The sequence below is a fragment of the Lepidochelys kempii genome, chromosome 1 (assembly GCF_965140265.1).
Source record: "Lepidochelys kempii isolate rLepKem1 chromosome 1, rLepKem1.hap2, whole genome shotgun sequence".
Classification (NCBI taxonomy): Eukaryota; Metazoa; Chordata; order Testudines; family Cheloniidae; genus Lepidochelys; species Lepidochelys kempii.
This window is the reverse complement of record NC_133256.1, coordinates 157,269,460-157,296,164: the sequence shown is the minus strand read 5'-3', so window position 1 is coordinate 157,296,164 and position 26,705 is coordinate 157,269,460. Positions and strand designations below refer to the sequence as shown.

General features: G+C 41.3%; 1 protein-coding gene across 2 annotated transcripts in view; it reads left to right on the top strand.

Annotated features, from left to right (window-relative positions):
- The window catches only part of ABCG1 (ATP binding cassette subfamily G member 1), an 82,757-nt gene that overhangs the window by 29,471 nt on the left and 26,581 nt on the right, over nucleotides 1-26,705 (top strand). The window lies entirely within an intron of this gene.

Sequence of the window (26,705 nt, the reverse complement as noted above, 5' to 3'; positions counted from 1 at the left end):
GGAATGATTTAGAATAAGAATTCAAAAAAAACCCAAACAACCCAAACCTATTGGTTTTTTTAAATCTGTTTTTCAAGACTGAATAGTACTATCTGTACTTTCTGAGGTATAAAAGTACTGTAATTATGAGGAAATTACCTTCTGCATGACTGGCATACGGAAGGGGCTCTCATCTCTATGTACGTACCATGCTCGTGACTGCTGTTTGTCATTCCCTTGAATGTGTCAGCTTTTCATCTCTCCGTAGGATGGCTTTTTTGGGGGCAATAATAAACCTGCTTGTACTTTTAAGCTGCAAAAACAAATGTAAGAATTAAAAAAAGAAACTCAAAGAAAAAAAAGCACTTGTCCAATATTTGTCTGAGTTTACTGGTTCGAAAATAAATAAATTTTCAATAGATGTGTGAAAAAGGCAAAGTTGTGCATCAGGTACTTGTGATCTCACCCTGATTATCTTTTTGGTGGGAGGAGAGGGAGTCAAAGAGACTATTTTCTTCTCGATCACAATAGATACTCTTCCCCCCAGTTCTGCAAATGCCAAATGCACTAAAGCCAGTAGCACTATTCACAAGCACAGAGTTACTCATATGTATGTTTGCGGGAGTGGGGGCTATTACAGTTCATTGACCTATTTAAGTGGCAATCCCTGTCCTTGGATGCAGGCATATGGCTGCATGTGCATGCATCCGAAGGCAGAATTAGGCTTTAACTCCCTTTGAAGCAACATTTGATAAGGAAACGCTCCCTATCTAAGAGTCAAATCCCTGTGCAAAAGTCTCATAGAAATTAACAGAAAAGGAGATCCCTTCTATATGTTTTCTTTTAGTCATCATATAGGATTGAATAGAGAATTATATGCCTGCTATAAAACAGCTCAAAAAACTCATACAGAGGTGATTGTTTTTATAAAATTCCATAGGTCTTTAGTGTCATCTATATAGAACCCTGTTTCCCTCCACGCTCTACCTTTGCCTGCTGCTAATCCTCTCTCGGTCCATTATCAATGCAAGGACCATAGCGGCTACTACTACTTCCTTGGGAGAAGCTTATGGGGAAGAGACAGAGGGAGGCATTGCTCCCCTCAAATCTGCCTTTTGACTGTGTGTTAAGGAAGGATGGTGGGGGCTTTGCTACCGTCACTGCAGTGGCTCTTGGAGAGGGGTGTCTGTGTCTTGAGGTGTGGCTGCTTGCTGGCTTCAGTATCTCCCCAGCAGCCCTTCAGCTAGGGAGACCCCAACCCATATAAAGACATCCTCCTCCCACATAATTCTCCAGCAGCCCTTCTGTTGACAATGGCTGTGGGGAGTGAGTGTGCTCTCTGTTTCTGAGGGAGGGGTTAGGACTGAGTAGCCACATAGTAGCTCGGCATGTGCTGCTGCTGGGGCAGGAGCTCTTCCTCAGGATTTGGCTGAAATTCTTCCTTCAGGCACATGGCAAAACTCCCATTGAAGTAAATACTTTATTCCATTTGGAAACAAGCGGCTTGCTCTTTCCCATCCACTTTCTCACATGCCAACGTACGGATAAGTGGATGAGTGGCTATTAGTCTCTGTAAAGATGAGGAAGTGCTCAGAAGAGCCATGCCAGTTAGAGTAATGGCAGCAGTCAGGGTTGGACGTTTATTCAGCAGGAAGGAGATGGAGCAGACACAGAGGCACTTCGCTGAAGTAGTTCTTTGCAGCGGGATTCTTACACATTGCAAAACTCGGCCTGCTCACAGCAATGGAGAAGGAAGGTGGAGTGGAGGGGAGCTGGGCCTGGAGTGACAAAAATGCCGTGCCTGTAGCTGCAAGCAAACCCAGCGCTTTGGGTTTGTTGTTGATGGGTTGTTTAGATCAGAAATTGGGATTATATCTGTTTCGCAGGCTTCACTTCAGGGAACTGATAGATTCCCCTCCTGTCAAGGTTCCTCCCCCACTCTGAACGCTAGGGTACAGATGTGGGGACCTGCATGAAAAACCTCCTAAGCTTATCTTTACCAGCTTAGGTCAAAACTTCCCCAAGGTACAAAATATTACACCCGTTGTCCTTGGACTGGCCGCTACCACCACCAAACTAATACTGGTTACTGGGGAAGAGCTGTTTGGATGCGTCCTTCCCCCCAAAATACTTCCCAAAACCCTGCACCCCACTTCCTGGACAAGGTTTGGTAAAAAGCCTCACCAATTTGCCTAGGTGACTACAGACCCAGACCCTTGGATCTGAGAACAATGAAAAAGCATTCAGTTTTCTTACAAGAAGACTTTTAATAAAAATAGAAGTAAATAGAAATAAAGAAATCCCCCCTGTAAAATCAGGATGGTAGATATCTTGCAGGGTAATTAGATTCAAAAACATAGAGAACCCCTCTAGGAAAAACCTTAAGTTACAAAAAAGATACACAGACAGAAATAGTTATTCTATTCAGCACAATTCTTTTCTCAACCATTTAAAGAAATCATAATCTAACACATACCTAGCTAGATTACTTACTAAAAGTTCTAAGACTCCATTCCTGGTCTATCCCCGACAAAGACAGACTATAGACCCTTTGTTTCTCTCCCTCCTCCCAGCTTTTGAAAGTATCTTGTCTCCTCATTGGTCATTTTGGTCAGGTGCCAGCGAGGTTACCTTTAGCTTCTTAACCCTTTACAGGTGAGAGGAGCTTTCCCCTGGCCAGGAGGGATTTCAAAGGGGTTTACCCTTCCCTTTATATTTATGACACCTCCCCATGAAGATCTTGTGGTCATTTGAAAAACCACCTTATGTTAATGTGCCATATACTTCAGAAATATTGTTAGTTAGCTCTTAGAGAATTCCTTTGAGATTTAGAGACTGATTCAGGGAAAAGGATTCCTCATACGTAGGGCCCTGCATTTTCGGTTTTTATTTTATTTCTTTTTTTTCTGGGAATTTATCAGTGTTTATTACTACAACAACAAAAACATGAAAATCGGTGCAAAAATATTAATTTTTCTCGGTAAATATTGGGGTTTATTTTGGTGGGAGGAAGGGCAGGGGAAAAAAGTATTCAGTAGATTAATGCTTTGACGAATGGAATTCATGTGGTTTGCTGCAGAACTAAAACAGAACTCAAAACACAATGCCACTTCTGAGTTTAAGAAAACAATACATCTCTATTCAAATGAAAAGTTTTATTTGGGGATTAAACAATTTACTGTTGTAGACTTAGAACTATTAGCCTATAAATATTTACATTTAATAATTGGGCCTCACCATTTGCAGTGCATACAATCAACTTGATCCTTTTCTTCTGTTTTTAATTTTAATTTTATTTTTACTTTTGAATACTCCCTTGTGTTCTGAAATGTATTCTGATACAGATTTTTGTTTTCTTCCCATTTTAGTGTGTCAAATCTTTAAACCATTATCTGCTAACACAGGGGTGGGCAAACATTTTGGCCAGAGGGCCACATCTGGGTATGGAAATTGGATGGTGGGCCATGAATGCTCATGAAATTGGGGCTTGGGATGTGGGAGGGGTGAAGGCTCTGGCTGGGGGTGTGGGCTCTGGGGTGGGGCAGGGGATGAGGGGTTGGGTGTGCAGGAGGGTGCTTCGGGCTGGGGCCGATGGGTTTGGAGGGCGGGAAGGGGATCAGGGCTGGGGCAGGGGGTTGAGGAGGGGATCAGGGCTGCAGGCTCCAGATGGCGCTTACCTCAAGCAGCTCCCAGAAGCAGCAGCATGTCCCCTCCTTGGCTCCTACACAGAGGCATGGCCAGGCAGCTCTGCGCGCTGCCCCGTCTGCAGGCGCTGCCCCTGCAGCTCCCATTGGCCGCAGTTTCCGGCCAATGTGAGCTATGGGGCCGGTGCTTGGGGTGGGGGGCAGCGTGTGGCGCCCCATGGCTGCCTCTACACGTAGGAGCTGGAGCAGGGACATGCTGCTGCTTCCAGGAGCCACACAGAGCAGGGCAAGCCCCGGACCCTGCTCCTCGGTTGGAGCACCTGAGCGGGGCAAGCCCTGGACCCTGCTCCCCTGTGGGGAGTTAGATTAAAACACCTGGGCCAGATGAAAACATCTGGAGGGCCAGATGTGGCCCCCGGGCTGTAGTTTGCCACCCCTCTGCTAACAGCTTGAAATGTGTGTGTGGTGGGTGTGAGATTCATCAGTACGTTCAAGTGCGCATGCGCTTAGGAGCTTGTGTGCATGCCTGTTTGTTTATTGTGTGTATCTTCTAGACTAACACACAGCCTTACTTCAACAGGCAGCTTTGCATATACACACAGACTAATGCATTATAGTAATGCATATATCTCATGCAAGGTATTGTATTTTCCTAATGAAACAAGTTATTTTTATATATTAGAATGATACAAAAGTAGGGTGAAAATTGGGGGGAAAAATAATACTTTTTATAAAACCTGGGATATTTGTGTGTGTGTGTGTGTAAAAACAGGTTTAAACTGAAAACGAAGAGGTTTACTCATATGGGATGTGTTTTCATAGGCACAAATGGGAGTTAGGTGCCCAGCACTCATTGACTTTCAATGGGAGCTGTGGCGCTAACTGCTTTCTGTTCCTTTGAAAATCTCCCCCCTAAGTAATGAAAAGTAGCGACGGTTTATTAGATTCTGGAACTGGTGGTTGGCTAGGGACCCCATGTGCATGGTGTGAAATAAATTTCTAGTGGACAGGGGAATGCAGACTTGCAGGTGGCATACTGGTTCCTACTGTTCCCATTTACAGGTGCCTGCAACAAAAGACAGTCCTCAGTGCCTACCCATTTCACAAAAGCATGCCCACCCTTGCCCCTCCCATCCCCATGCCACATGGCCACATGGGTGGCTGTGGCCCCTGGGTGAGACCAGTGTTTTTGTGTGAAAGCTGCTACTGCTGCTGACAATGGATGGCTCCTGATGCGGTCTTCTGTCTTTATTGGAAATTGATCATTTTGGGGCAAAATATGCTGCCGTTGCCCCATAATCAGTACATATGTTGCTTTTTCTGCAAAAATTGTTCTTGAAGTTGTCCATAGCAAGCATAATGTGAGGGTTTCCTCCATCGATTTGAACAGTTTTGGCATTGCTGATGTTTTGTATGTTTCTGAGGTTTTAGTCAGCTCTTTTTGTGATCCAGAGGTCACCACCTGGACCTTGTGCTTTGGGCTCAGAACAGTGGATGAACACATTAGCATTTAGCAACAAAGCCCAGTATAGCTGGTCAAAAAGAAGGGAAAGCATTTTATGAAGTATTAAAACAAATTCTCTTTGTTTTTCTCCCCACCCATAAATTTAGAATTTTAAAATTAGAAAAATGTTGAGCAGCTTCACAACCCAGCAGCTGGCCTGGGTAGTGACATGACAGGACAGTGGCCTTAGTGGCTTCTTAGCCTTCCGTTCTTAGCCCTCATTGCTGAGGTAAGCACATTCCTGATAAATGTGTGTGAACAGAGATCTTTCAGTACATCAGGCTGAGCCACCCTTTCCCTGCCCCCCATGGAAGCTGGCGGTCTGCCTGAATTCTGCCATGATGTGTCCTGGTACCATTCCTTGGAACAAGCTGAGTGCAAAGTCGGCTGGTGACTCACTGCATGTGTTAAAGAGAAGATTTCTAGTGGCAGGAGAATCCTGAGTTGAATTCTTAGCCGTTGGCTTACATGGTTAATACTGTCCTCATCTCTCTGTTTCAGACATGGCAGAAGGTTATTTTTAGCACCTGCCCATTTTTCAGAGCTCATCCCCTCCTCTCGCCATGATCTATGCACAAAACAAGGTTTACCATAACAATTCCTTTGGTCACTTTAATGGTCACTAAGAGATGCTTCCATTTATTTTGCACCAACGGTTGTTAATTGTAGGGAGTTTGGGAGGGAAGGATTGGATGGTGATGGAACACAAGGGTCGGAGTAAAAGGTTTTCTGGACTTTAAAGTTGTTTAGATTAATTCATATTACATTTTTTATTTTATTATTTTAAGCAACAGGTGAATAAGTGGAGTTGCAAGACAAAGAATTCTCAAGCTAGATTGAGCCAATGTTTATAGAACTTGGGTGGGAACATTTTAGATGCAAATGAGATAGGCCTGGTGCAAAACAGTAAAAAAGATTCCTTGTATAGGACAACTAAGCTAACACATGTGTTTGTATCCCTTCTCACCCATCTCCCCTGCCTTCTCCTTCTGTTTTGTTTTTCACATATCTTATCATGTCTCTACTTGAGGGTCTCGTCTTGCAAACACATATTGCTAAACTTAATCCCAACTCATATTGCCTTGCAATAGGACCGTTCATGATTGCAGGCATAGGCCTCTGGTTCAGGAAAGAACTTACACACATGCTTAAAGACCTTTCCTAAAGAGGGAGTCTTTCTTCCGTTCAGTAGAGTTTGCAGGAACCGACCCTTCCATTGTAAGGCCTTTGGGGGTGGGGGGTTGTGTCCTTTTTATTTGTCTCTAAGGCACCTAACACACTTTGGGGTAGGGATCGGCAACCTTTGGCACACGGCCCGTTAGGGAAATCCACTGGCAGGCCGGGACGGTTTGTTTACCTGCAGCATCCGCAGGTTTGGCCGATTGCAGCTCTCACTGGCTCTGGTTCGCTGTTCCAGGCCAATGGGGGCTGCGAGAAGTAGTGTGGCCTGAGAGATGTGCTGGCCGATGCCTCCCGCAGCCCCCGTTGGCCTGGAACAGCGAACCGTGGCCAGGGGGAGCTGCAATCGGCTGAACCTGCAGATGCTGCAGGTAAACAAACCGTCCCGGCTCGCCAGTGGATTTCCCTGATGGGCTGTGTGCCAAAGGTTGCCAATCCCTGCTTTAGAGTGTATGATGATTAAATTATAAAAATAATAATGCTGTAGTAAGAACAAACTATAGTGAGTTCACCTGAGTAAAGGTTGAAGAAATACTAAGGGTCTCAGAATTTGGTCCATAATGAATAAATGACATTCCTATTGGTTAAACATTTTAATATTCAAAAGTAGGTAAATTGGTAGCTTTAATGATAAATATAGAACTTCTGTATTTATAAAAGCCAGGCCCCTCATAAATATCACATTATGTGGTTACCTACATGTGACAATTTTTTCTATAAATGATGAAATTTGAAAATTATCATTATATGTAATAAAGAATGGAAATGTTGTTGTTCATTAAGATTTGAAAACCCAAAGTCTGCCTACCAGTAAACTGCTTAATGAATCCAACTCAGTGCACCACATTGTAAATACAATGTTGTATTGTATTTTGAGGGAAAGAGTTTATATGGAGCCAAATTAAGACACACCCCAAAATCACACTAACTAGAGTCTTATTTTAGCCATGCCCAAGCGGACAGGACAGATCAGGCTTGGTGTTATGTATTCCATATACATGTAATCCTGAGGTGTTCAGTAGTGGGGATTAATTTGCTGGACCAAAAGGCATGAGCCATCATTACTTAAGATAAAAAACCCAGCGCTGTTAGCATAAAGCCAGTATCAGATTCATAACCCTCTATGTGGTCTTGCCACTAGAGGGGGACAGAGAGCCACACAATTAAACAAATTAAGCATGTATTTAACTATTAGCACGCCCTTAAGTCCCAATGAAGCTTAAGTGCATGCTTAAATGTTTCCTGAATTGGGGACTCTATGTCCGCGTGATAGAGAACACTCTCTGTATATATGCACATGTGCATCTCTTCTCTAACAGTCTACAGAAGTGTGAGAACAAAACTCTTCATGTGATATCTGTGCTTAAAAGTTTAAAGGCGCAGGACAGATTAAAGTTCCATGCACCATAATTGTGTGCTCTTGGTTTTGTACAATTCTGACATGCTAGTTTATGTAAACTAAGATGATGTACATATTCAAAGTTGATGATATAAAGAAGCAGCAGATGAATGTTACAAATATCTTGCCTTCACAATGCAAGTGTCATTTAATCCATCTGCGTATCCATTTTCCAACATTGTACTGGTTTTGAATAATTAGGAAAGGGTTGGGAATTGGCATAGAGTGTTTTATGGCAAGTTCTGTAATTTTTTTGTTGAATTCATTTTCAGGCACTTGGTTTTGTGTTTTGTGAGGATATGGCAAATATGCAGGTGAAATTTGTTCCTTCTAAAGTTTCTTCATGAACAATGTATGGCCAGGAGATGCTTTACAGCCAGGCAAGATGGGTGAGGTCACGCCATCTATTAAACTTTGAAATTGAATGGTATGATGTTGGAGGGCTAGCTGCCTAACAGGCTGTCACATCTTATTAGTTACCCTGAAGAAAAGCATTATTCAGATATTAAAATTATGCAATGAGCTGGCTGCATAATGGAGAAAGAGCATGGTATATACAGCCCTTACTGTGAAATTTCAAAAGACTGAAAACGTGGGGCTTTTTTTATTTGGGTGAACAATGCAGACTGTCAGATCCAATATCTTGCACAAGTTTAATATCTAATCCATGGATTTGAGAGAACAATAAATTAACAGGGTCTTTTCAGGTCCTTCATAATCTACAGTTTAGTTCCAAATTCTCCCTCAACTATAATTTTAAGATCAGTTTCTCACCTCAACTCCCAACTTCTCACCAGCCTGTCATCTTTTGTTAACAAAACCACATATAGTGGTGAATGACTTCATGCCAAAGTCTCTGTCAATATTAAGTGCTAAGAATTTGTAACTAGCCTCCACTGTACCTTGCAGCGTGTAGGGAATCCAGTGGAAAAAGTCAGGTTGTATTTTTGACACGAGCAGCTTGTGCTGGTGGCAGTGACACTATAGGCACCTAAACAAAGAGAGTTCAAAACGTGTTTTAGAGCACTGGTGTGAAACACCCAGCCTTGATCAAGATCTGCCCTCTTTAGTCCATTCAAACTCTGCAGGATGCAAGGGTTTATTAAACAAACAAGTATTTATGTTTGTGAAGAAAACCTACCGAGTTTGAACTGAGTACAACCAATACAGTGATGTATTCTTGAGTCTGCTGACAGCCAGAAATAACAGCACTGGGAGGTGTCAGCTGCTCCCATTCATCTCAGTGGCATGTTAATTCTAAAGCCTAATTCTGACTGGAGCAGGGCAAATAATGGATTTTTCAGGTTGTTGGCAATTCCAAAAAAATTGAAAAAAGTTTTCTTTAGGGTTTAACTGAAAACATATATATATATATATATTTGGCAAATTGAAAAGTCAAAAAACATTTTGTGTTGGGTGGCTCTCTCTACCTCAAAACAGCACTCTGGAACCTCCATATTCCCCAGTGTCCTATAATTATGATAGGTTCCATACAAAGCGTGCCATGTAAGGTGTCATGTGAAAATTCGTGATCTACTGAAACTCATTGTTTTGCCCAATTATGAATATAGTCAATGTGTATGAAGTTATGAGTTTTGCTGTATGGTTGTTACTGAAATAAGTTGTAAGTTTGAGAATCTCTACTGCTAGGTGGGTGTTAACTGACCAATAATCAACTCTATAGCTCAGTTGCACAAATCCACACAATGGGGATTTACTCAGTTACTGTGACTCAACAAAGCTCACCAGGACATGTCTGGATAAGTGTCTTTGAGACTCTTGGACTGAGAATATAAAATGAGGGATGGTGACATCATGTCTTGGCCTTTCTCCTCCCCCGCCTACGCTGGAAGCAACAGGAATGCTGAGAAGACAACAACTGTATCTGAGGAGACTAGTCCAGGTTTAAGAGGGAAATCTGTGTATTATGAACTGTAACATCCAGTGGGATAAGAAAAATTGTTGATCTAAATACTGCCTAGTGTAATAAGGTTTAAGATTTAGATTATGCGTTTATCTTTTAATTTCTTTGGTTGCGATTTCTGACCTTTTCATGCCTACCACTTATAATCACTTAAAATCTATCTTTCTCTAGTTAATAAATTGGTTTTGTACTTTACCTAAAACAGTGTGTTTTGGTTGAAGTGCTTGGGAAACTTCAGCTCAGTTTACAAAAATGGTGTATGTCTTCTACACATTGGGGGAGGGGCAAACTGGGATATTAACTTACACTGATCAGGCTTCTGACTAGAGCAAGATGATACAGCTCTGGGGTGTAAGGCTGGAGAGTTAAGGGGGCACAGCAGTACCCCATTTCCAAATTGCACCTCAGGATCCCATCACAGTAGGGTCAAATGAAAGGTTTCATTCCACCTGACTCCATTTTTTTTGTTTAATCATAAATGACTATGAACTGTGGCCTGCATTGTGCAGGAGGTCAGACTAGATGATCATAATGGTCCCTTCTGACCTTAATATCTATGAATCTATGAATCGCCACTGTGAATAATAATGGACAGTCCTTGAGTCAGGGGAAGAGAGTGAGAATGATTCTGTAGCCTCTCAGCTAGGACTTTCACCTAGGCTGTGAAGTCCCTGCTCCAATGACTGTTTAATTAGTTATGCACAATAGAACTGCATCAACAGGAGAGATTGGGAGAGCCATACCTAGAATATTCCATAGTCTAGTGGTTAGGTCCTTCCCCTGCAATATGGGGGTCCCACATTCAAATACCTTTTCCACATCAGGTGGAGGGGAGAATTGAACCAGGGTCTTCTGTATCTCAGGTTATAAAGAGACTACCGCCTCCTCTGGCCGTTTATGACTTCAGCCTAAAAAATTATATGTTTTGGTAATGTCAAAATCAAATGGTTCATTTTGAAATTACCAAAAAATTTCAATTTTTTGGCTTGGTCAAAACTATTCAGCAAACTCAACTTGAATTCGTGAATAGTTTCAGGTCAACCAAAACTGCATTTTTCAGCTAATAAATTATTAGCCACCAAAAAAAGAAAAGAAAAGCCCAGCTCTATTTATTTAACTGTTTTGAAAATCTGTCTTTTAAAATGATTTAGATTATACCCTCTTCCCCTGGGAAGCACCTGGTGCTAGAACCAACTTATATTTTTCTATCTAAATAACAAATAGTAATAATTTTGATGTATAGTTGTGTGCTTAATTTGCACAATTACTGCATACTAATCGGCATATACAAATCAGGTAATTACACATATAATTACACATAAATGGCCAAATAAACACAGGGCAGAAATAGTACTTGTCCTAAAGTGCCAGACACCATTTTTCTTCTTGAGTGAAGTTGAATGTAAGTAGCTTGTGTACTTACTAGATAGGAGCCATATTCTCCCTTTGGAATTTGTATAATCCCTTTCATTGTTATTAGATGGTGGATCTACTGTGGATTAAGTGAAGTGTATAACCCTAAACCTGGTCATGGACTACAATTAGAAATGCAAATTAGCCCTCTACAAAAATTAGCTTGACTCACCTTTTTTTATTTCACCAACTATGAAAGAAGCAATTAGTTGGGTCAAGCTGAATGAAATAAAATTCCCAAAATGAGCAGTGAAGAGGACCTTGAAATGGTAGAATTTGATCCGGCCCCTTCAGACACTTCTGCATTCAGTGTTTCTTCCTTCTCTGATGGTTTAGTCCAGGGCATGCTGCTTTACAGACACTTATATAATGAAGAGTGTTTGCTCTGAGGCATATAATACTGCATTACAATTGTAAATTCCATTAATTGTCATAAAGCGGGTCACAGAGCTCAGACAATGGGAAAAATCCTGTAGTTCTGCACCCCTGAAAATGGGTGAAATATAATCTTTGGGGGATTTTTGGATTCTAGCAATAAAGTGCAAAATGGTTCATAAAGGTAAATGTAACATACCAATGACAGATGAAGCCACTGTGACCAATGCCTGTGAATTTCCTGCTATGACTTGTTTGGTAGATAGTTACCTTAATACACTTACTAGTCCCAAGGTGGAATTTTGCCCTCCTTTGTATACATGCTAACTGTCTCTCTGTAATAAGGAAAGTTCCTATTGTTTTAGCGATATATTTCACTCTGTCTCTCCAGAATGCCCATTCTGTCGTTCACATTTCCTTGAAGTTAAAAGATGTCTTTTTTTTCCCTCCCCAAATATCATTATTTAGAATTGACTTAAGTTGGCTTAAACCCAATAGGGAGTTTGGAGATCATATATCCATCTTATCAATTTTTGTCAAGTGGTTTTGAAGTTTAAATTATTTTGAAGTAATGCCTATAAATAACAACATTTTTCATCAAGGATCTGAAAACCCTTCTTTGAAGATTAGTAAATCCTGACAAAAAGAAAAGGAGTACTTGTGGCACCTTAGAGACTAACCAATTTATTTGAGCATGAGCTTTCGTGAGCTACAGCTCACTTCATCGGATGCATACCGTGGAAACTGCGAAAGACATTATATACACACAGAGACCATGAAGCAATACCTCCTCCCGCCCCACTATCCTGCTGGTAATAGCTTATCTAAAGTGATCATCAAGTTGGGCCATTTCCAGCACAAATCCAGGTTTTCTCACTCTCCGCCCCCCCCCCACACACAAACTCACTCTACTGCTGGTAATAGCCCATCCAAAGTGACCACTCTCTTCACAATGTGTATGATAATCAAGGTGGGCCATTTCCTGCACAAATCCAGGTTCTCTCACCCCCCCCCACCCCCATACACACAAACTCACTCTCCTGCTGGCAATAACTCATCCAAACTGACCACTCTCCAAGTGTAAATCCAAGTTTAACCAGAACGTCTGGGGGGGGGGGGGGTTCTGGTTAAACTTGGATTTAAACTTGGAGAGTGGTCAGTTTGGATGAGCTATTGCCAGCAGGAGAGTGAGTTTGTGTGTGTGTGTGGGGGTGGTTTGGAAAGCCTGGATTTGTGCTGGAAATGGCCCACCTTGATTACCATGCACATTGTAGGGAGAGTGGTCACTTTGGATGAGCTATTACCAGCAGGAGAGTGAGTTTGTTTGTGTGGTTTTTGGAGGGGGGTGAGGGGGTGAGAGAACCTGGATTTGTGCAGGAAATGGCCCACCTTGATTATCATACACATTGTGAAGAGATTTCAGAGTAACAGCCGTGTTAGTCTGTATTCGCAAAAAGAAAAGGAGTACTTGTGGCACCTTAGAGACTAACCAATTTATTTGAGCATGAGCTTTCGTGAGCTACAGCTCACTTCAAGTGAACTGTAGCTCACGAAAGCTCATGCTCAAATAAATTGGTTAGTCTCTAAGGTGCCACAAGTACTCCTTTTCTTATTGTGAAGAGAGTGGTCACTTTGGATGGGCTATTACCAGCAGGAGAGTGAGTTTGTGTGTGCGGGGGATGAGGGTGAGAAAACCTGGATTTGTGCTGGAAATGGCCCAACTTGATGATCACTTTAGATAAGCTATTACCAGCAGGACAGTGGGGCGGGAGGAGGTATTGTTTCATGGTCTCTGTGTGTATATAATGTCTTCTGCAGTTTCCGCGGTATGCATCCGATGAAGTGAGCTGTAGCTCATGAAAGCTCATGCTCAAATAAATTGGTTAGTCTCTAAGGTGCCACAAGTACTCCTTTTCTTTTTGCGAATACAGACTAACACGGCTGTCGCTCTGAAATAAATCCTGACAGTAGCACTGAGAGGTAAGTACTTTCTGAATGAGGAAACTGCATCACACAATGGTGGAACTGTTTGGAAATATTCTGAAAAAACACTTTTCCATTGGAAAATGCTGATTTGTCTAAAGAAAAACATTTAGTGGAAATATTCTGATTTCAACTAAATTTTTATTTTTAAATAATGGAAAGTTTTGATTTTCCATTTTGAAATGACTTTCCAATTTTTTATAATACAATATAAAATAGACAAAGTTAAAATAGGAAAAATGTTTTGATTTTATCAAAATAAAACAGTTAGATTGACCCAAAATGATTTGTTTTCTTGGACTATCATTTTGCAGGAAACTTCAATTTTTTGTTTTCATTTCATTTTGGAGTGCAAAAAAAGAATCAAAATTGCAGTATTTCCTGCAAACAGAAAATCTGCACCCTACCCAGATCTACTTATTAGTTACATCTTGAGAATGGTATGCATTTGTGAGCACACAGTTGAACACCCATGATGTATGTGTGCAGCTTTCATGTTTATATATGCAAATTGGATATTTATGTGATTAGTGAGATTTCTGATTGGCCAAGTAAGTAGTCACAGACCTAATTTATATGCACAGTTATGGTATTTGTATGCAAAAACTAGAGACACACAGTGGGGTGGGAGGGGGTATTGTTTCATGGTCTCTGTGTGTATATAATGTCTACTGCAGTTTCCACGGTATGCATCCAATGAAGTGAGCTGTAGCTCACGAAAGCTCATGCTCAAATAAATTGGTTAGTCTCTAAGGTGCCACAAGTACTCCTTTTCTTTTTGCAAAGACAGACTAACACGGCTGTTGCTCTGAAACACTCATCTTTGAAAATCTGTTCATAAGTGAGTTGTCCCCAAGGCCGCACAGTTAGCCAATGGCAAAGCTATAACAGAACTCGGAAGTCTGGATTCCCAGACCCCTACTCGGACCATAAACCCACATTTCTTCATGGGACTGGGGAGGACCTACACTCACCTAATTTTGAGAATGCCACATTTCTCAGACTTTCTTTGGGTTATAGAGCTAAAGAGTAAAAACTAAAGGTCTTGATTGTGTACAGAAATCATTTGGTTTGCTGGAGCCTCGTAAACATGAACAAAACATAGGAATGAATATATATAGAACCATGAAGGTGTAGCTATGATAGACATGTTCTTTATCTGTTCAGGACACCAAATAGGTTAATGAACTTGTTCATGGTAACCAGTGGTGCAAGTAGAAATCATTTCTTGCCGGTACTGCACTCATGGGAGGGACACAAGGGGGGGCACGTGACCTCCCCATGTGACCCTCCATGTAATTCCTCCCCAGCCCGGGGCCCCCACTCTCTCCCCATCCCGTCGACACCCCCCTTACCTGTCTAAAATTATACAACTGAATCTGTTAAACAGATGCAGTTGTAAAATGATGCTTTGGGCCCCTAGTGCCACCTGGACTTCCAGGTGTCATTGAGGATCCAGCAGCACTCCAAATTGAAAACTTCTTAAATAAAAGGATAGGAAGGACAATCACCCCACTTTCCCTTAAAACACTAACAGTGCCTCCCTTACATCCAAACTAAGCTTCTGCCAGCTTACCTCTATCTAAGGGTAGGTCTTCACTACCAGTGTTAAAGGGCTGCCGCGGCAGCGCTTTAACATGGCTGTGTGGTCGCGCTGTAAAAAACTCTCCCAGCGCTGTAAAAAACTTACCCCCCACGAGGGGAGTAGCTACCAGCACTGGGAATGCAGCTCCTAGCACTGGTGAACTGTCTACGCTGCCCCTTTACAGTGCTGAAACTTGCATCGCTCAGGGGGGTGTGTTTTACCCCCCGAGCGAGAAAGTTTCAGTGCTGTAAAGTGGCAGTGTAGACAAGGCCTATGTATTGCTCTCTGCCAGGCGGTAGGAAAGCAAAGATGCTGTGCCATCTGGGTTTGATGGAAAAGAGGCATAGAACTGTGTGTGCCATGTGCATCTTGATAGAACTACAGCTCAAATTGTGTTGTTATTTTCCTCCGCATGACATACAGGAGGGGCAATAAAAATCAGCCTGGCAGAACGTGCATCAGAACTGTCTCTGGACAGATAAGAAATTGGTCAAAATCACATTCTCTGATCTCTTGGGGCCAAATCCTGTTCCCATTGAAATCAAAAGAAGTTTTGCTATTGAGTTCAATGGGGACAGGATTTGACATTTGGAGAGGAAAGAACAAAACCACTCAAGCAAGGGCTATATTGCTTATACCACAGGTATCAAAGGCTGCTGAGTCATGTGAGAAAGTCAGCAGACATCTATCTTTGTCCATTGAAAGGGAGAAATCGGAAATCAATGAGGCTAGAATAGTCTTTGTACCATATCCAACTCATAAATCCATCTGCAAAGGATCAAGGAAATATGAAGGCTCCAGATTACCTTAAAGTCCTCAGTCCCTTGGTTAGAATGCGCCCATCAGTATATGTTCATAGTCCAGAGGCTGGAGCAGGAATCAAAACCACTGCTTAAACACCTTCCGTCCCCCCACGCCTCCCCTCTTGAGGACTCCTGACCAACGTAACAGCACAATACATATGCTAACAAACTTAAATAAAGCCTGTTAAACCCATATAAAGAATGAGCAGAGTGCAGCTTCACCCCCACTCCGGGGCAGGGGCTAGCCTCCCCAAGTCTTTCCGGTACCCCAGACCCGCTTAAAAATCTCTTGCTGGTACTGCGTACTGGAGCGTACCACTCTACTTGCACTGCTGATGGTAACTTTGCACTCATTTGCTACTTAGAATGTTGGCTGTGAGATTTGATCAGTTTGAATGGGCTGGAACTTCCTTGTGTTGCTTGTGGAATTACTTGTTTTGCTTGTTCTTGAGCTGATACAGTCAGCTGTGTGAAGTAAAGGGAAAGAAAAGTTGTACACAGTTGGAACTCCACTCTGGGATGATCTTCTCTGAGAACTCCAGCAGTCTTCCTGCTCTCACTCCCTGCTTGCTTCTCTAGCATCTTCAGCAACCAAAACTTGTTAGACCTATTGTGGCTGCACTTAGTAAGGTGCTGTTGATGGCCATGGTCTCTTTCACAAGCACAGCTGTTTCCTTAGAGTAATGGCCTGTTTTCAGCAGAGGCCAAGGATTGAGCTGATATGAATGTTGGATTGCAATTTATACTAGCCTAAAGGTAGGTGAGGTGTGAGGAACGTTGGTGGAACGCTGTGTGGGACATAAAGAAAAGCAGTACTTGTGGCACCTTAGAGACTAACCAATTTATTTGAGCATGAGCTTTCGTGAGCTACAGCTCACTTCATTGGATGCTGTAACTCACGAAAGCTTATGCTCAAATAAATTGGTTAGTCGCTAAGGTGCCACAAGTCCTCCTTTTCTTTTTGCGAATACAGACTAACACGGCTGTTACTCTGAAACCTGTGTAGGACGTAGTCTATGATCAGCTTGTTCTGTGGATAAACAGAGAACTTCAGTGCCCTATCTGTATCACTGACACCACACAAACACCATATTAAAATAAATAGGGTAAACAAATTGTGCATGTGGTACATGGAAAGACAACACAGCCTAAAAAAAAATCAAACCCCAAATAGGACAAATACCCGTATTTTAGAATGAGGCAAATGCTTGTTACATTTTTTCAGTGACTTTCCTTAGCTGTTCGTATTTTTCGTGTGGCAATGGTAAAAAGCTGCTTGCTTCTAACAGTGAAACAAAGAGTAACGTTAAGATAAAGAAAACAAAAACCCAAGACCTTGCTTTCCTTAAGAAAGGTGTGCCTGTATAGTGGCATAGCTGCCCTGCCAAACTCTCCCAGGGGAGATGCAGTTTGTAGATTATACCAGCTCCCTGAAGGAAATAAATGATACTAGCAAAAACTTTTTTTTCAAGCATGAATATGTCATAAGGAATCCCACCCCTAACCACATTATACCAGCAAAAATTTCCAGTGTAGACCTGGCCTAAAGCTAGTGTATATGTGCTGCTCTGCTTCACTGCGGAGTTTCTGCCAGCCTTCCCCAGCCCTGTCCTGCCAGGCTTTCTGCAACATATTTAAAGGGACTGTCCTTTTACACATCCTCACAATATACTCAGATGAAGCTTTCCTCTGCAGGGCGGACTTTTACAACTTGTTTTTCTCTTGAATAATTCAACCAACTGGTCCCTTAATAGGAAACATAAAAACGTTAGTCCATGCTTGCCTTGTTCTGTAGTAAGTTCTGTAAGTAAGAGGTCTTTAGCTATTAATTTATGGGCATAATGGACCTCAGTGAGATAGCAGACTCATGAATTTACTAGGAGCCTTTTTGTATGGTAGGAAGATTCCCTACTTCTGCCCCCAAGTTAAAAAGAAAAGAATACAGGGCCTGACTCTGATCTCATTTACATTGCTTTTTATACTGGAGAACTCTATTGACTTCACTGTACTTTGACTTACACTGGTGTCAGAAAGATCAGAAATGGGCCCAGGGATTTTAGAGCAAGAAAATACCATTTTGTTTTCCTAATGGAATAGCACTAGTGAATCTAATCAAGAAAGTTCCTAGGTTTCTCTTTACAATTCACCAAGGCAATTGAATTATGATAAAATAAATTAACAGATGTAACTACAATATTTTAAAAAGCATATTTCTTGTGAAAATATTAATGTCACATAGGTTATTGATTTTCTTAAATACCAGGACGGTTTGTTGAATTTACAGCTGGGTGATTTTGGAGAGCATCCAAATCCAGAGAACATCCCTGCTGAAAAATGAAAAATAATCTTTGCAAATAAATTTTGTCCAATAGTTAATGGTGCCCAGCACAATTGAAGCACTGATTGCTTTACAAAATCTTCAGGCTTTTAAAAATCACAGCTGGCTGCAGGCAGAAATATGGAAGGTAAAGCTGATAACAATGCTTATAGTTAAGGTTTCCTAGCACTTTCTGTTATAAACCCTTGTTTTCAGTTGCTTATACGTTTGCCAAACTTCAACAATTTAGGCTGAAATTTCTCATGCCATGTGTCTGCCTGAAGTTGAGGTTTCTGAGAAAGTTTCAGCAAAAATGGTTTGACCGTTTCCTAGACTGAGATAAGAGAAAAATAGGTAGTTTTGCCAATGTTCATTTTTCCAAATATTTATTTGAAGAGCTCTAGCTCCTCTATGCTTTGGAGCAGGAACTTGAAATTTGGTGGGGTCAAAGAGATGTCTTTTGTGTGTGTGTGAGAGTGAAAGAGAGAATATCCACCCAGATTTGACTCCGTTATAATCATCTGGAAATTGCCACTTGCACATATTCATTAGATTTGTCAGAGGTTTGCAGATATAATTTGTGGATGTGCTAATTGCACTGAGCATGGGAAGTCTTAATTCTGACAGTGCCTAATTTTGGAGTCCGTGACTTTACAATCTTAAGATTTTAACATAGTTTTTTATATGTAGCTTAATAAAAGGATGAGAGAGGTTGTATGTTTATATAAATAAAAACAGTTAAGAACATAAGAACGGCCAAACTGGGTCAGACCAAAGGTCCATCCAGCCCAGTATCCTGTCTTCCAACAGTTGCTTATAGAAGCTGACTGTGCTAATTGTAAAAAGAAAAGGAATACTTGTGGCACCTTAGAGACTAACCAATTTATTTGAGCATAAGCTTTTGTGAGCTACAGCTCACTTCATCAGATGCATACTGTGGAAACTGCATCCGATGAAGTGAGTTGTAGCTCACGAAAGCTCATGCTCAAATAAATTGGTTAGTCTCTAAGGTGCCACAAGTACTCCTTTTCTTTTTGCAAATACAGACTAACATGGCTGTTACTCTGAAACCTGTGCTAATTGTCTACATTTATAACATCCTCAAGGTCAGATGGTAGCAGTTCTAGTCATCATATGCAATGAAAATCCACAGAGAAGCAAAAAGGTGTCAATGGCATGTGTACAGGAGAGGTATAAACAGCATCAGCAGCCATTCAGAACCTTCAAAAGGATTGGTGATGCAATGGAAACAGCTTAGATTCATTTTCAAGGCCCAGTCCTGCTGCCATTTAAGACAGTGTGAAACTTCCATAGATTTAAATGGGAGCGCAGCCAGGCTCCACATGTCTATTAATGATGCAGAATTATGCTAGAACTCATGGAAATTTTAGAAAGTCTGTGTGACATCTCTCTGAATACCAAATGAATGCATTACATCAATGAAATGCAAATGAATCTGTCACCTTAAAGATGTTGTTTACTTCAATAAATCCATTGGAAAAGCAGTAGTTCTAATAATGATTTTGACCCCAGATCGACAGCCTACTTCATAAGCATGTGTGTAATTTTAAGCATGAGTAGTCCTGTTCACTTTAAAGTTAAGCATGTGCTGCCTTGGGACTATTCTAATTTTAGAAAAAATGAAAAATCTCAGTTTCCCCAGAAACCCTTGTATTCCTCACCAGAGAAAGGTTTCAGAGTAACAGCCGTGTTAGTTAGTTAGAAAAGGAGTACTTGTGGCACCTTAGAGACTAACCAATTTATTTGAGCATGAGCTTTTGTGAGCTACAGCTCACTTCATCGGATGCATCTACGAGTTTTTTCATGCAGTTGATAGATTTCCACTCCATACGGCTAAATGCAGTGCCTTGCATAATGACAGGTTTCAGAGTAACAGCCGTGTTAGTCTGTATTCGCAAAAAGAAAAGGAGTACTTGTGGCACCTTAGAGACTAACCAATTTATTTGAGCATGAGCTTTCGCGATGAAGTGAGCTGTAGCTCACGAAAGCTCATGCTCAAATAAATTGGTTAGTCTCTAAGGTGCCACAAGTACTCCTTTTCTTTCCACCAGAGAAAGCAGATGTAATCTCCTGCAAGCTTCTTCACTGCTGAGTCCTGCAACAAAGCCTTTGACTCCAGCAAAGAGAAAATTCTTCTCTATTAGACCCCTCTTATCTTCTTTATTATGTAAGGAAATCTCCCTAATTCAGTTGATGAAAGTTAATTGTTTATACATGAAATACAAGGTTGCTTAGTACTTGACCTAGGATCAGAAGGCTAGAGAAATCTACTTGCTTATTGCACCCTGCTGCTGGGCAATCTTGTATTCCTAACTGTGGACCTATTCTGTGCCTCCATCCTCTTTGACTGGCCTCTGCATGGGACAGGGGGACGCTCGCAGTTCCCCAGCCACCATGGCAGAGCAGGGGGACCCCTGCAGCTCCCTGGACCCCGGCCACTACAGGGGGACAGGCTGACCCCCAGAGCCCCCGGCCACTATGGGGGGACAGGCTGACCCCCTGAGTCCCTGGCCACCACGGGGGAGGGGGCAGGGGGACCCTGCAGCTCCCCTCCGCCACCGGGGGAGGGAGTAGGGAGATCCTGGAGCTCTGAGCCCCCATGGGTGGTCGGGGTGCCAGAGCTACCAGCCACCCAGCAGCTGCCCAGTCCCTTCCCATTTTATCATGGTTATTTTTATTAAGATCAGAGACAGGTCACAGGCTTCCATGAATTTTTCTTTATTGCCTGTGATCTGTCCACGACTTTTACTAAAAATATCCATGACAAAATCTTAGCCTTAATTATTGGTATTGGAGTTGATAGTCTAAATGACATTTGGAAGTTAGTTACTGATATTCTGACAGGCAGTTGGTATTCTAACTGGTCACTGGTAATAACTATTGAAATTGGTTATTGATATTCTAATTGGTTTGGTAATCTGTAATCTATTTAGTAACTGATATAATATACAGATAAAAGTATTTTAAGGTAATATACAAAAAAGTCATTTTGAAACAACCTTATTGGAACACACTTTGATGTTGATGTGTCCGCATTTTCTGGTGGAACAATGTTCGATAGGAAATTGACTAATTCAACTGTTGACAATAGTATGAACTGATTAGCCAGCTTTTAAGATACAACTTGCCAAAAAAAAAAAAAAAAAAAGGGTATTTCAGGTAGATTCCAGATACAGGCCTGATTCTTTAAAGTACACAGAGCCTCCTGGGAAATGTCAGAAGAGTTCAGCCCCTTTAAGAATTCGGGCCATTTTTCTGTTAAGAAAAATAAAATAATTTTAGTGAAAGTATTTTACAGTCTAGGGCTAAATTCAACCTTGGTCTAACTCTACTGAATTCAGCAGAGATTTAGCCACTTAGATCAGGATTGACCATAGTCCTTAACACACACTGGGCAAATCTAAGAGTGGATTATGCCTCTCTGAGGTACAATCCCTCCCTGAACTTTCTCTAAAGCAGTGCAACTCCTTGCTCCCCCAACATGAATTAGTTCGTAAATGGAACAATTTGGCCAAAGTGAATTGGGAAATAAGGGAAACTTTGCTATACATGGTAGATATATCGCTGGAAAGCAGTCCCTGTATTTGAGAAATGCAAATGTTTCCAAACACATAATCCATTCCTCATGAAAAGCATGTGACTCCAGTATAGAATTTATAGGTCAACTGATTCTGTGGAAGATTAGCCTCAATATTCTGTAACAGAAGTCTCTAGTTACTTATGGCTCAGAACGTTTTTAATTCCTGATAAGGGATTATGCAGGGCACAATACTACCACTACATAATAAAACCTCCTCTCTTTGATTTGGCAGAATTAACCTTTGTAAGTAGAAAGACCTCTCACCCACTCCTGCTGAGAATAAGGGATGGTGTTGTATAAGTTGGGACTTAGTGGTGCCAATTAATGACAATGTTAATTAATGACATCCTGACCTAAAATTCATTGAGTTTCTTTTTCTTTATCCTTTTAAAATCATTCTCGTACTGTGTGTCATGAAGATGATTTTGGCAAGTTTAGTCCACTCTAGTCAAAATACAATATGTAAGATGCTTAAAATGTATCCTGCCAAAGACAGTAGTGCTGGATCCAAATTTTTAAATCTGTCTAATTAAAGATAGGGATATTCCTTATTTTTCTGCAGTTTTAGCTATTTTCTTCAATTTAATGGATGGGCTCTGAACAACCGACTTGTTGCACGTTACATCTCCTTTTGGCAGGAGATCTCTCATTTCCGTTTAGAAGAGTTTTTACAGTGAAAAAACTCAAGTTACAAATACACTAAAACTTGACTTACAGGTTTACAAATAAATTTTTAAAAGGAAAATGCAATTAAAACAAGCCTAGTTTATTTTTGAGTCATTAGGTGGACCAGTAGTGGAAATATATTTAACCTGTTTTAGTTAAACTAGTGTAACTACTAGTAAAGAGAGGCTTAATTTTTAGTCAGTAAATGTGTATTTTGGATGAATATTTTGAGGCTATGCAAGTTTTTTGGGCTATGAAAGTATTTTTTGGATTATATCTCCTTACGTATTTATAACTGGCCCAGTTCTTTATGCTGTAGTATAAAATCGTTATGAAGCACATGCAGTACTTCCTGCACTATTCTTGGTGCTTATGATGTGTTGCATATTATGAAATCCTTATAGTGAGAATAAATTGTTCTGATATAGATTTTTACTGGTATAGGATAATCTCAAACAGTAGAAATTGGTGTACCAGAAAGTTGCAATGGTATTTTCTGTGTTATCACATGAGCTTCATTATTGGCCTTTCTTACAGTCAATAGTATTCTAAACTAAGCTAGTACTTGGGCTAGTTGTGGGAGTAAAGTACTACATAAAGAGTGAAATCCTGGATTCATTGAAGTTAATGATAAAATTCTCTTCATTGACTTCAGTGGGGCCAGGTTTTCACCCAGTGTAAGGGTATCACATTTGCATGTAATGTGTAGTAATTTTAATTGCGTGATAAGGCCTGACATTCTGGTCCTTCATCAGTCTACTAAAGACCTGAGGTAAAGCCAAGAATACTTCAATAAGGACCAGTTTTGACATAAAGGACCAGTGTGAAGGGCCATATCCCTATTACAATTATTAAATAAATAAATCTTAACATATTTTAAAAACATACCCCTCTAAAAGGTGTGATTTTTCTTTCCCTTGAATTCTGGGATCCAATCTGTGGTGATATTGACATCAAGGGCAAGACAGGCAGCCACTGGTATCTCATCCTTGCCTTTCTGGATTCCCCTGTCCTAACCCTCATACGGCAGACTCTTTAAACTGTTATTACTGTTCTTGAGGTTTGCTCCATACGGAGGTTGTAATATTGCACCATTAGGGTCATGCTTAAGCACATAGCATCTTGCCAGCTCCCAGATGGCTTGCATTAGTCAGATTAGGCCAGCATTTCAAAACAAATATCCTCTGGCTTGTGAAAAAAAATGGAAGGATGGTTTCAGAGCCAGTATATGGGAGTATTTCGTTAGTTTATTTTTTTTTTTTTAGAGACAACTGTCTGTGGTATTGGGAGCAGGCATGTTGCTCCCTCTAGAAGTATTTGAGCTGCTTCTGGCCATGGATGTGCTCCTTGCCTGTGGAACATTCAGAGCAGAGACTAGAGCAAAGGATCGGCAACCTTTGGCATGTGGCCCGCCAGGGTAAGCCAATGGGGGCTGCGGGAAGCGGCAGCCAGCACATCCCTCAGCTTGCGCCGCTTCCCACAGCCCTCATTGGCTTGGAGCTGTGAATCGCAGCCAAACCTGTGGACATGGCAGGTAAGCAAACCAGCCCAGCCCGCCAGGGGGCTTACCCTGGCAGGCAGCATGCCAAAGGCTCCCAATCCCTGGACTAGAGTGTGGATCAGAAAGATCCCTCAATCGCATGTCCTGAGTGCACAAGGGTGCCCTCTGTTGCTAGAGCAGCATGGACAGAGAACACAGAGGAGGAGGAGAAGAAGGTATAAAGGAGAAGGGGAGACCGAGAAAGGGAAGAGGGAATCTGGAGATGAAAGGAAAACAAGATAAGGCAGGATGGGCCATGAGGTGGTAACGAGGAGACAGAAATTATGTGAAGAGAATCTACCACCTATTTTCTTGGTGCTTGTGATCAAGTTCATTTTCTGGCATTTCAGTGTCCCAGTTGAAATCTATGCTAATAATTCCAACAGTGGGAATATGTAACACATTGCGTGTAAATGCTTTCTGCATATTAATTAACCTAGGTTCAGTGAATTGCCAAATCCCAACATGTCATATGCTTGGTTCTTTTCTTTCCCCCTCCATTTTTGTTTTTATTTCATTATAGAAACATTCAACACAAAGCATTGCTGTTTCCTGCCATCTGACCAATATTTTCAGGTTACAAAGTTTAACCCAAGCAAAGGGTCGTTTTTTAACTCTTTAGAAACAAAAGGAAAGGCAATCCTGAGAAGTACAAATGCACATCACACACTCAAGGGTATCTCCCAGGTGCAGTTGATGGAAAAAGACCTCTAAATCCAAATAATCAAAGAAGGTACATTAGTGGATCACAGATACAGATTAGAATGAAAATCCAGTTAGACAGTGATGTTCTGCAGTTAACAATCTCTGTGTTAATGTGGCTTCAGCTTTATAAATGATAGTTAACTAGATGTCATCTGTTTGAGTGCTAATCTAGACAGTTTTATGCATACAGAACACTGAATCCATGTGTGAGCAAGTAAAATGTCTTTCTCTTCATCAGCATCATTAATGAGTCAAATACTAAAGGTCCTGAATTTCAGTGCACAACAGCCATATTGTTAGATTGGGTATACTTTCAAAGGTTGTCATTAAGCAGCTCGAGATGAACCCAGATCATAACATTTGGATCAAAGGTCTTCATTCAACCGGTCAAATATAGGTGCGGCTATGAGTTTAATCTGCATATCCAAAGTTTGGGGGTGTTCCAATTTAGGGCATGTTTACATGAGGAAGTTATGCTGAATCGGTAGAATGTGAATTTAACGTGCTATAGCTATTTCAGAATAGATCCCCATGTGGGCACATTCTGCAATAGCTATTCTAGTCAATTTCCCTATACAGACAAGCCCTTTGAATTTTGGCTCAGGTCTATCTTTAGGAGAAAAGGATCAAGTAGGATTTTCTGCACAGTATGTCTCCTTTTGCCGTGTTACTTTTGTTGTCCTCTTTGAGGGGGAAAGACAAATATTTATATATTTTGCTTTTAAGATTTCCAAATATGATGACAATTACTCTTTATTTTTTTGTTGGGCAGGGACTTGGCATAAAATTTGAAGCAACTGCCTGGATTTTTGCTTCAAAGCTGAGGTATTAACTCCTGAGTAGCAGGGATCGCAATGGAGAGGCTAGCACCTGGCTAATATACAGGAACAAAGCCTTTGGAAAATGGCAGTTGGACTCCCAAGTCACTTTAGAAAAATTTGTGGATAAGGGGGATCCAGTGAATATAGAGTACTTAGATTTTCAGAAAGTCTTTGATAAGGTCCCTTACGAAAGGCTCCTAAGCAAAGTAAGCTGTCATGGGATAAGAGGGAAGGTCCTCTCATGGATTGATAACTGGTTAAAACAGTGGTCTCCAAACTATTTGGCTCACGCACCCCCAGGGTGAAGACTGGAAGACCTGCCGCAGGCGCGCCGCCGGAGGGGAACACTAGCCATGGACGTGCCAAGCTGCCGCCGAAGAAAAAAAACTGCGGAGTGCCGTCCGGCGGCACTCCTGCTGCCGCGCACCCCCTGGGATCATCTCGCGCACCCCAGTTTGGAGACCACTGGGTTAAAAGATAGGAAACACAGGGTAGGAATAAACGGTCAGTTTTCAGAATGGAGAGGTAAATAGGTGTCCCCCAGGGGTCTGTACTGGGCCCAGTCCTATTCAACATATTCATAAATGATCTGGAAAAAGGGGTAAACAGTGAGGTGGCAAAATTTGCAGATGATACAAAACTACTCAAGATAGTTAAGTCCCAGGCAACTGCCATCCCTCAAAACTGGGTGACTGGGCAACAAAATGGTAGATGAAATTCAGTGTTGATAAATGCAAAGTAATGCACATTGGAACACATAATCCCAACTATACATATAAAATGATGGGGTCTAAATTAACTGTTACCACTCAAGAAAGAGATCTTGGAGTCATTGTGGATAGTTCTCTGAAAACATCCACTCAAGGTGCAGCTGCAGTCAAAAAAGCAAACCGAATGTTGGGAATCATTAAGAAAGGGATAGATAATAGGACAGAAAATATCATATTGCCTCTCTATAAATCCATGGTATGCCCACATCTTGAATACTGCATACAGATGTGGTTGCCCCATCTCAAAATAGTTATAATGGAATTGGAAAAAGTTCAGAGAAGGGCAACAAAAATGATTAGGGGCACGGAACGGCCGCCATATGAGGCGAGATTAATAAGACTGGGACTTTTCAGCTTGGAAAAGATACAACAAAGGGGGGATATGATTGAGGTCTATAAAATCATGACTGGTGTGGAAAAAGTAAATAAGGAAGTGTTATTTATTCCTTCTCATAATATAAGAACTAGGGGTCACCAAATGAAATTAATAGGCAGCA